Source organism: Mauremys mutica, chromosome 1 (assembly GCF_020497125.1).
Source record: "Mauremys mutica isolate MM-2020 ecotype Southern chromosome 1, ASM2049712v1, whole genome shotgun sequence".
In the NCBI taxonomy this organism is placed as follows: Eukaryota; Metazoa; Chordata; order Testudines; family Geoemydidae; genus Mauremys; species Mauremys mutica.
The window spans coordinates 301,524,620-301,536,678 of NC_059072.1; the positions used below are offsets into that span (position 1 = coordinate 301,524,620).

The 12,059-nt window shown below is 42.9% G+C and overlaps 1 protein-coding gene across 1 annotated transcript in view; it reads right to left on the reverse strand.

Moving 5' to 3' along the window:
- Window positions 1-12,059, reverse strand: part of VWA8 (von Willebrand factor A domain containing 8) — a 282,235-nt gene that overhangs the window by 115,604 nt on the left and 154,572 nt on the right. The gene's annotated exons all lie outside the window — the stretch shown is intronic.

Sequence of the window (12,059 nt, forward strand, 5' to 3'; positions counted from 1 at the left end):
TTTCAAAACAGGAATTAATATCACCCCTTTAATCATCAATCACTAAAACAAATATATTAGCTATGACAGGGAGTTGCAGTGGTAGCAGTGCAGATTCTCAGTCAAAAAAAAAAGCCTACAAAAATAGGGAAAGCCAGCAACAAAGCAGTGAAAGTCATTTTAAATAATAGTAAGAATGTCTTCCAAATACCTAACATTGCTATATACATCTAATATTGGTATTTTGTTACCAGTGACAAATATACAAATATACTATGTCAAACCGTTTACCAGCAAAGCCACTGTGCACCTTAGCACATCCACACACAAACGGTGGGGGAGAAGTTTTTTGAAATTTCAGTTAGTAGATAGCAAAGAATGAACTGAAGTCTTAATGTGGCTACTTAAAGGAGCACCCTGACTAAACCTGCTTCTGTATTTCTATTCAGTTAAAAGGAGAGAGAGAGAGAGAGAGATTCTACAACCTCTAGTTTCATGAAAAGGTACAGCAGTCTATATTCTCAAAGACAGCCTTCCAGAGGAGAGTATAGAGAACAACTATGTCCCAAACTAAAGGCAAGAGCATGAAGTAGCTAGGATTTTCAGGCCTCCTCTCTCTCTTTCTGGGCACTGACTCATTTCAATTTTCCAGGGAGATATTTTTAGGGAGAGTTCTCTCAGGACAGAGCCAGCCAGATGCTCTAAAGTTCTCAAGCAGCATTTTTCTTACTCTTCCTACTTGTAAATTTTGATTATCAAAAGACATATTTTTTTCAACAATTAAGGTATGTATGGTGAAATCAATGTTTACAGACACTTACTGAATGCTTCCAAGCCTACAGATATTTTAAAACGTGGTGTCTCCCCGAAACCATATACCTCTCACCCTTTTTTTTTTTCATGACTCAGGATACTATATTCAAGACAGTAGATAAAAGAAGAACACCAGGGTTTCTATGGTTTTGCAACTATATTCAACTATATAGAGTTTGTTTACTCATATAACCTGATCTAATCTGGGTTTTTAAAACTATACTTTGGAAATATGGATATTCTGGCATGGTCACACACAGCCAAAGATTTTAGTGAGAAGAATGGACCTGTTTCAAATTGCATAGTTGCTCAATTTGGTTGAATCTGTAACTGAAAACAAATGGAAGCACACTTTCATAGCTATATCACTGAATTCTTCATACCTTTCTTTAACAGAAATTCAGAATTCCTGGTTTGTTAGATTTGAAAACTTAACCTTCTGCACAGGGCCGGACCACAACATTTTGGCACCTGAGGCGGGGAGCTCAAATGACAGCGCCATACCCCCTCGCTTGGGCCAAAACTTTGAAAGGTCTCAATTCTGCCTTCCTCCTGTTCTACTCCTCTCATGGTACTGCTCTGCTACCTACCCCAATAAAGGAGAACTAACCACTTAATATGCCTTGTTCAAAAATTTTAAGTAACACTTTCAAACACCGGAACATGTAACTTTTCTTGTCTGTGTAGTAAATACTGGCATTTTTATCTGTTTGAATAATCAAAGTGGTGCTTTCCGTGCCTTCTTGGTTGCAAAGATTTGAACTGCTTGCTGAAGGTCCACAGTCTGGGCCAGCTCATGCTCTATTGAGATGGTTGCAAGGCCGACCAGCCTCTCCTGTGTCATTGTGGAGCATAGATGTGTTTTTATTAACTTCAGCTTGGAGAAGCTGCGTTCTCCACTGGCAACTGATACAGGAAGTGTTAGAAGTATGCACAGAGTAACAAAAGCATTTGGAAAGAGGGTGGTCATCTTATTTATGCACATATATTCCAGAACAGCCTTTTGAGTTGATCCTGCTGAAATGTATCTTGAAAAGCCTTTCAGTTCATCACCTAAATCACTCGCATCAATATTGTGCGTGTCATTATGTGTCAACACTGTCTCTAGTGCCCTGCACTGCTGGTGTAGGTCTTCTTCAGGTATAGTGAGGAGTTTTGGAATATCATACAACATCCCAAATATACCGCTGTTCCTTGAGCTGCATGAAACGTTCTTCAGCTGACTGTATTGCACAATCTAGCACCTGGTTAAAGAATTCAACTTTGAATTGTTGTTTGGAGTCTCTTATGGGATAATCCCATGCCTCGTAATCAAAATGTATTCTTGAATGGGTGGGAAAATAGCATCAGTGTGAAGTAACTCTGCCAACTTCTGGGCACTCTTCAGAACGTTTTGAAATCCCTCATCTGACTGGTATGACTTGGCTTTGTCTTGTTGTTCCATTGCTCCAGATATATCAAGGTCGACACTTTGCAGTCTCTTGCTTACATTTATTTCAAACAGTATGTCATCCCACAACACTAAGCCACACAGAAATTTGAAGTTACATATGTTTCTGGTGATTCCATTTCCCTCTGCCACTGTTCTCCCACAAACAGTTCCTGTCATAGCATTATCCTCCATAATGGCAACTATGGCTTCATCTATCTTCCCAATTTGGTGTTTCATAGGCTTTATCACCTCCACTCAACTTTAGAATAGAATCATAGAATATCAAGGTTGGAAAGGACCTTAGGAGGTCATCTGGTCCAACCCCCTGCTCAAAGGAGGACCAATCCCCAATTAAATCATCCCAGCCAGGGCTTTGTCAAGCCTGACCTTAAAAACCTCTAAGGAAGGAGATTCCATCACCTCCCTAGGTAACCCATTCCAGTGCTTCACCACCCTCCTAGTGAAAAAGGTTTTCCTAATATCAAACCTAAACCTCCCACACTGCAACTTGAGACCATTTCTCCTTGTTCTGTCATCTGCTACCACTGAGAATAGTCTAGATCTATCCTCTTTGGAACCCCCTTTTGGGTAGATGAAAGCAGCTATCAAATCCCCCCTCATTCTTCTCTTCTGCAGACTAAACAATCCCAGTTCCCTCAGCCTCTCCTCATAAGTCATGTGCTCCAGCCCCCAATCATTTTTGTTGCCCTTCGCTGGACTCTTTCCAATTTCTCCACATCCTTCTTGTAGTGTGGGGCCCAAAACTGGACACAGTAGTCCAGATGAGGCCTCACCAATGCCGAATAGAGGAGAATGATCACATCCCTCAATCTGCTGGCAATGCCCCTACTTATACAGTCCAAAATGCTGTTAGCCTTCTTGGCAACAAGGTGACACTGTTGACTCATATCCAGCTTCTCATCCATTGTAACCCCCAGGTCCTTTTCTGCAGAACTGCTCCCTAGCCATTTGGTCCCTAGTCTGTAGCAGTGCATGGGATTCTTCCGTCCTAAGTGCAGGACTCTGCACTTGTCCTTGTTGAACCTCATCAGATTTCTTTTGGCCCAATCCTCTAATTTGTCTAGGTCCCTCTGTATCCTATCCCTGCCCTCCAGTGTATCTACCTCTCCTCCCAGTTTAGTGTCATCTGCAAACTTGCTGAGGATACAGTCCACACCATCCTCTAGATCATTAATGAAGATATTGAACAAAACAGGCCCCAGGACCGACGCTTGGGGCACTCCGCTTGATATCGGCTGCCAACTAGACATGGAGCCATTGATCACTACCCGCTGAGCCCGACAATCTAGCCAGCTTTCTATCCACCTTATAGTCCATTTATCCAGCCAATACTTCTTTAACTTGCCAGCTAGAATACTGTGGGAGACTGTATCAAAAGCTTTGCTAAAGTCAAGGAATAAACACATTCATTGCTTTCCCCTCATCCACAGAGCCAGTTATCTTGTCATAGAAGGCAATTAGGTTAGTCAGCATGACTTGCCCTTGGTGAATCCATGCTGACTGTTCCTGATCACTTTCCTCTCCTCTAAGTGCTTCAGAATTGATTCATTGAGGACCTGCTCCATGATTTTTCCAGGGACTGAGGTGAGGCTGACTGGCCTGTAGCTCCCCAGATCCTCTTCTTCCTTTTTTTAAAGATGGGCACTACGTTAGCCTTTTTCAAGTCATCAGGGACCTCCCCCGATTGCCATGAGTTTTCAAAGATAATGGCCAATGGCTCTGCAATCTCAACGGCCAACTCCTTTAGCACCCTCAGATGCAGCGCATCCGGCCCCATGGACTTGTGCTTGACCAGTTTTTCTAAATAGTCCCGAACCACTTCCTTCTCCACAGAGGCCTGGTCACCTCCTCCCCATGCTGTGCTGCCCAGTGCAGTAGTCTGGGAGCTGACCTTGTTCGTGAAGACAGAGGCAAAAAAAGCATTGAGTACATTAGCTTTTTCCACATCCTCTGTCACTAGGTTGCCTCCCTCATTCAGTAAAGTGCCCACACTTTCCTTGACTTTCTTCTTGTTGCTAATATACTTAAAGAAACCCTTTTTGTTACTCTTAACATCTCTTGCTAGCTGCAACTCCAAGTGTGATTTGACCTCCCTGATTTCACTCCTGCATGCCTGAACAATATTTTTATACTCCTCCCTGGTCATTTGTCCAAGCTTCCACTTCTTGTAAATTTATTTTTTTGTGTTTAAGAGCAGCAAGGATTTCACTGTTAAGCCAAGCTGGTCGCCTGCCAGATTTACTATTCTTCCTACACATCGGGATGTTTTGTTCCTGCAACCTCAATAAGGATTCTTTAAAATACAGCCAGCTTTCCTGGACTCCTTTCCCCCTCGTGTTATTCTCCCAGAGGATCCTGCCCATCAGCTCCCTGAGGGAGTCAAAGTCTGCCTTTCTGAAGTCAAGGGTCCATATTCTGCTGCTCTCCTTTCTTCCTTGTGTCAGGATCCTGAACTTGACCATCTCATGGTCACTGCCTCCCAGGTTCCCATCCACTTTTGTTTCCCCTACTAATTCTTCCCAGTTTGTGAGCAGCAGGTCAAGAAGAGCTCTGCCCCTAGTTGGTTCCTCAAGCACTTGCACCAGGAAATTGTCCCCTGCACTTTCGAAAAACCTCCTGAATTGTCTGTGCTCCGCTGTATTGCTCTCCCAGCCCATATCAGGGAGACTTTCCCATCATGTGGCACTTAGTGGTTTCAGTGTCAGAGAGGATGTTCTCAGATGTTGCTTCAAAATTTGCCATCGATGAGCTGATGCAGAGAAAAATACATAGATGCTTTGAATTACATTAAAAAATTCAGCAGCCTCACTAGAAGCTGATGCTGCATCACTGACCACCAAGTTCTACGAATGAGAACTGCACAGGACAAAAAAAGCTTGAGAGTTTAACTCTCGGATCCGTTTCTGCACTCCTCTGTTCTTTCCTCTTTCCTCTAATGTTGGCACCATTATCGTAGCCCTGACCTCTCACGTCAGCTATCACAATTCTCGTATCGTCCAGCTTTTTAAGAAGCACATTTGTCATACCAGCTCCTGTAGTATCATCAATGTCAATAAATTCTAGCAAATGCTCTCTGACAGTCACCATTGCAGGGACATTTTCACTAGGTTCTGTTGTTACAAAATGCACCATTAAAGTTATTTGTTCCATATGGCTAATGTCATGTGTGCAGTCCAGAATAACAGAGTAATATCTTGCTGACTTCAGATCTGCCACAATCTTCTGTTTGACTTTTGTTGCCAGTAACTGGATGGTCTCATTTTGAATTGTTTTTCCAACGTAATGGTGTGTACACATTTCTTGGGTGGTGACTCTTCTTAGATGCTCCTGGAATACAGCATCAAACTCAGCCATCAGCTCCACAATTTTAAGGAAGTTTCCATTGTTTGGCATATACAGCTGATCTGAAGTGCCACGCAGTGCTAGGTAGCAAGCATTCTCACAATGGCAATGAGCCTTTTCAGAACATTTTGCCAGTAAAGAGACTCTGATGCAATCTTCTCTTGATGCTTATCATCTATGGTGGCCTTTAACCTTAGTCTCATCTCAAGCTCTTTCCACCTAAGGAATGCTCTCTGGTGATTTGCTGCCTTCTCATGGCATGTCACATTTCTAGCCAGACTTTTCCAGTCCTTTGTTCCTGTAGAACCCAATGTGGCTGGAACATTAGACTGAAAGAGTGTGCAACAAAAACAGTATGCAGCATTCTGAGTTTTTGAGTACATAAAGCCATGGCCTCTCCACTTTGTCACCACTGGGGATTTCATGCCAGTAATGTGTTGGATGGAAACTTCTATTTTCATTGTCTTTGGGGAACATGACGTTTTTCACTTGCTGTGGCCCATGCAGTACAAGGAAGTCCCTTATGCTACTAACTCAAATGAGTCCACAGACCTGGATCATCTAGACTTAAGGAACTAAACTCAGCAGCAGCTGTTTCTTGAGCCTCCACCACACTCTTCTCTGATCTACACTTTTCTTCAGGAATGTGCATGGCTAGATCCATTTGAGATGGAAATATGGATGCTGCAGTAGCTGCCAGGTCACCTGCACTCTGACTAACTGGAAGATCAGGCATCTCACATCCTCACTGGGGCCAGAAGGCTCACTGTGAACATTTGTGCCTATGTATCTCAGGAGAGCTCCTTCCTGCTTTGATAGAAAAGCTTCCTTTGCTTTCTTTCTTTTTCTGAATGCTGCCTCAGAGGGGAGTTTTCTTCTTTCACTCGTGACTGCTGTTCTGTGCTGGTTATAGTGGCTCTCAACACTCAATTCAAGGGGACAAATAAGCAGGCTGCTAGCAGGCAGGGCCGGTGCAACCATTTAGGCGACCTAGGCGGTTGGCTAGGGTGATGGCATTTGGGGGGCGCCATTTTCTTCAGCAGCGACCGCGGCGGCTGGATCTTCAGCCGCGGTCGCCGCCGGCATTTAGGCGGAGGGAGCTGGGGCAGGGGAGCATGGGGAGGGCCACCTGCAGCAAGTAAGGGGGGGACGGCATGCAGGGGAACTCCCCGCCCCAGCTCACCCCTGCCTCGCCTCCTCCCCGAGCACGCCGTGGCCGCTTCACTTCTCCTGCCTCCCAGGCTTGCGGCACCAATCAGCTTAGGCGCTGCAAGCCTGGGAGGCGGGAGAAGTGAAGCGGCCACAGCATGCTTGGGGTGCTCGTACACGGAGCAGGGGTGAGCTGGGGCGGGGGGAGGGGTGCCTCAGGGCGGAGGGCGGGAGCTGCCATGGGGGGGTGCCTCAGGGTGGGGGCGCAGGGGGGGGGAGGGCGCAAGGTGGAAGTTTCACCTAGGGCGTAAAACATCCTTGCACCGGCCCTGCTAGCAGGGACTGAGTGAGGGAAGATATCAGCGTCTTTAGGGCTTAACTGGCTCCTACTACTTCAGTTGACTGCCTGTTCTCCTCAAGTGGGTTCAGGGAAGCTGCAGGAAACAGGAAGCTCCCTGAGAAGCTGATGTTAATCAGTCCAGGTTCCTGGGGGTGCTAGAAAGGTACATAAGAGGCTCCTCCTCCTCTCTCTCCCTGCAGCTCCTGCCGCTTTCTGTTATTCCCTCTCACCTTTTCTCCTGCTTGCCTGTTATGTCTCTTGTGCCCTCCTTCCTCCAGAACAGCACTCTACCATCTCTGTGCATCTAGAGCAGAGAGAATACATATGCACCAGCAGCAGACACAATTTTCTACACTCTGGCACCCCTCCCACAGTCTGGCACCTGAGGCGGCTGCCTCAGTTCACCTCATGATAAGATCAGCCCTGATTGACGCCTCTTAACTTGTTCTATCAACTGGTCCTGGATGTCTTCTGCAAGGTCCTGTTTACTATGTTGGACCCCATTCTTGGATTATGCACTCTGAAGCTGGTATAAACTGGGGTGAATTCCACAGTCCCTAGCTGCTGAAACTTTTTACCTCCTCTTAAATTTGATTAACTACAGCTCAAGTTGTACAGCCTTGACAAGAAACTGAACTTTCTTCCATCCAAGAAAGAGCTTGAGTCAGAATTCTACACACAAAGGAAAGAATTTATAATGGAAATGGAAGGATAACTATTATATCTCTAGACAAAAAAAAAAGGATGAACCAGTGAGATAACAAGGCAGCTGAGGTAGTATATTTATTTATTTTTGGACCACTTCTGCTGGTGAGACACAAGCTTACACAGAGCTCTTCTTCAGAAAGAATCAGTGTCTCAAGTGAGCTCTAAAAAGCAGCTTGATAGTGGAAATATATTTAAAACTAAGAGATGCAGAACTAAATGTTTAAATAATAGACAGAAGATATTTGCACTCCAGCAAAAGCCTTTCTCCATATATAATTAGCTTCTAACGTGATAGAAGAAGAGAAGCAAAATGACTCTTTTCCATTTTATTACATCAAGGGAGCCAGCCAACTGAACTTGATGGTACCTTCTTATGCTATTTTTGTGTAGCAGCTGGGAGCTTACATTTTTACATCTATCTGTTTCTCTCATCAGTGCTAAGAAGGGTTTTATAGTCTAACAATGCCTATGTTTTTTCCTTGAGTCTTCTGAAAAGCTTTAATTGTTTTTCCATTGCAAAATCTCTTTGCCATGAGAGGCTTTGTAATTTTTAAATAAGTGCTGTCACATCAATTTTTCTTCAAACCAGTGAAGGCTTTTCCACACACAGAGACCCCCATTTAAATAAAACTGTACTTTTGAGTCAGTCATTCTACTAACTTTGGCTTCATTTTTTTTTAAAACACAATATTTCATTTCTTTTCACGTGATGGTAATTTTTTATACTACTAATATAACAGACAACAAAAGTTAGCAATGTCAAAAGTGATAAGTCAGATGAAGACTATTAAAAGTACAATACTACTACCAACAGTTTATTAATTTACATTTATATAGTGCCTTTCATCTAGAGCAGTGGTTCCCAAACTGGGGTTCCTGAACCCCTGTGGGTTCGCGAAATGTTACAGGGGATTCTCGGGAAAAAATTCCCTAATGGCGGATAGAGTAGTCCCTAGGCCCCCCTGGCAGCACATGGCCAGCAGCCTGGAGCCCCTGAACTTCCAAGAGCCAAGCAGATCAACGCAAGCATATCTATCACACTGAGGAGATTTAAACTTCAAGACGCCTTATAAGAAATGGAAAGGGAGGTGGATATATTTTGCTGTTTTTAAAATGAAATAAGAAGCTAGTACTGTTTTTAAAATTATTATGAAGAACAAGTTTAAGCTTTGTTGTAACGTGCGTTGTTTGTAGGGTGACCAGATGTTATGGGGAAAATATTGGGACCGCCGTGGAGAGGGCTTTTTTTTTTCTTTTTTTTTTTAAATACACTCACCCGTCTGGGAGTTGGGTAGCAATTCGGTGGACAGTCCTTCAGTTGCGGATGGTCTTTGGCGGTATTTCGGCGGGGGGTAATAAGCCTTGCTACCAAAGACAGAAGCACCCGCCGCCGAAAAACCTCCGAAGACCGTCCGCGACTGAAGGACTCTCCGCTGAATTGCCGCCAAAGACCAGGAAACAAAATATTTGGACAAATGGCGTCCCGACCGTACTCTGGTCGGGACGTGGGACAAACTCCTCAAAATCGGGACAGTCCTGATTTTATTGGGACGTCTTGTCACCGTGGTTGTTTGCCTGGACTGCTCAAGACCTGAATGCTTGTGTAGGAGGAACTCTGTGAGTTGGCTTCTTAAATACCTTCATGCTGTTTCACAGCTGATACTCCTTGATGAAACATAGGTGCCTTGTTTTATAACAGGTTTATTCAAAGTGATACAAGCTATGAAAGTGAGATCATGGAAGAGTGTTGCCGTTTTCATAATGTAATAAAAATACTGTAATGATAAATAATAATTAATAATAAATAGTGTGTAATAAGCATGTCATAACAACAAATTTTATATTTCCAAGATCACTGCTTTTATAAGGTAAAGGAGAAAATCCCTGGAAATATTCATTTTTAGGAGGGGGTTCGCGAGATTTGACATTTTAGTGAAAGGGGTTCACAGGTTGTTAAAGTTTGGGAACCACTGATCTAGAGAGATCTCAAAGTTCCATATTAACTTTATCAATGGATTTTTAATCTCTATATAAGAATCAGTTCACCCATAATTTAAGTATAATCTCTTCTAGAGAGAAATGTGACAACCATTAACCAGCATCAAACAACACTAAAAAACAGTTTAGGATAGCGAGTAAAAAAATAAAATATGCAACTAAATTATAGGCAGAATGTAATTATCCAAATAACAATTTAGCCAGTATTCTACACACTTCCCACTCTTGTAAAGAAAAATGCCATGGGGTCTTTAATGTCTCAATACTGCCTTAGAAGGAAGAGTATCACTTACTATATTCACCATTAACTGCAAATGATTTTTTTTCCTTGAAGGTCTCCCATAATTAGCCCAGCCATGCTTATTTTATGAGTTCAAAGCCAGAGGTTGTATGTCTGATTGTAACAGGGTAGCCATTGACTGAGAGCACCTTCATGGCCAGGGTAGCTTTGCAGGCACCCTGTCTCATTTAGCCCCTTCTTGCAGGTCCTTTAATAACTGCACACGAGCTTTACTGTGGATAATAACACCCCCTGCCTGGGCTGGTTTAATAAAAGCAGCAGTTCTTAACAATTCTCAGGGTCCCAAAATACAGTCCATCACCACACAACAGTCCATACTTCACTCTGCCGTTCTCTCTCACAGCTGCAGCTCTTTTTCTGTACCAGTCTGTTCTCACAGTCCACCTTCCCAGTTCTTCTAGGCCAAACTCCATTTGAGTTTCCCCACTGGAGCCTCCTGGGCTCCTCTCTGTCACAGCTCCTTTGGTCTTGGGGACTTTCACGCAGGAGACCTTCATACTCTCTGCTAGTTCTTTACAATTTCTTGAGCTCCTCCCCTTCATTGCATCCTTGTCCTGTTTTATATAGGGTAATCATCTTGATTTCTCCCAGGTGTGACTCATTCTGTAATCACAGTAGCTCCAGCCTGCCAGCCATTAAACTGTGAGCCACCCTGTTACACTGCCATACTGAGGTTATGCGATTTATGTACCTTAAATGTATGGTTTTATTGATGTGTTATACAACAGCCCCTAGAAGCTGTCTTTAATTAGGATTTCATTTCTAATTAGAAATAAATGTGATTATTTATGTGTATACTTGTTATGTGGCATTAAAATACATTTGAAGTACAGGAAATAACTTACACTGAAGGAAATGGTCCACAGTTTAAATGGTATTTTGTTAGTCACACATGTTTTGGAGGTTCTTCCCTATTAACTGTATCTATGTTTCCCCTTAATTAATGTTGCGAGTACCAATTTTAGTGTCTGAGAACAAAAAATACGTAAAATGTAAAGAAAACACTCAGGAAAGTAAGAAAACTCAGCTAAGAATTGTAAGAAAAGCTAGGAAGAATGATTTATGATTTATTTGTATTACCCCTTGCGTGTGAATCAGGATTAATACAAATACATCCAAATGTCAGAAGGGATCCTACTTATTTCGCCTTTCAGTTCCCCATATCATTACCATGTACAAATCTATTTATGAAATGTGACTTCAAAATTACTCATGGTATCAGCTCACCAACTCTGATTATGAAAGTGTCCTCTGATGCTTGAATAATAGGTATTCTATAATTTAAATAATCCCTCAAAATTCAATTTACACCATGTAAATTAACTTCTGGATATGTATATTGGGTAGATCATTAGAACGCCTTATGATATTGTACCAATGAAACAAAAAAAATATTTCAACAGCATTTTTAGTTGGATAGGTACCCATTTTCTGAGAAAAGAGTTGGGGGAATCTTTCATAACGTATATTTACATCTTATAATAGGACCTACTACAGTTACATTTTATTTCTTTTTCTATTTCCCCCATACTATTTAGTGAAAGTAAAATTTTCAAAAAATGTCTTACAGTTTGTTTACATAGGGACATACAGGAAAGTTAATCTAAATTAATAAAAGGTGTGAATTTGAGATTGATTAAACTACATAAATCCCATTTCAAACAGAACTAGATCGAAGAGCATTAACGAACAGTTAACATGAGTCAGCAGCGTCTACACCATGGATTGGCAATCTTTGGCACGCGTTCTGTCAGGGAAACCGACTAGCGGGCTGGGATGGTTTGTTTACCTGCAGCATCTGCAGGTTTGGCCGCTCACAGCTTCCACTGGCTGTGGTTCACCGTTGCAGGCCTACAGGGGCTGCGGGAAGCGGCAGCCAGCACATCCCTCGGCCCACGCTGATTCCCATAGCCCCCAGTGGCCTGGTACGGTGAACTGCAGCCAGTGGGAGCAGAGATCAGCCAAACCTGCGGACG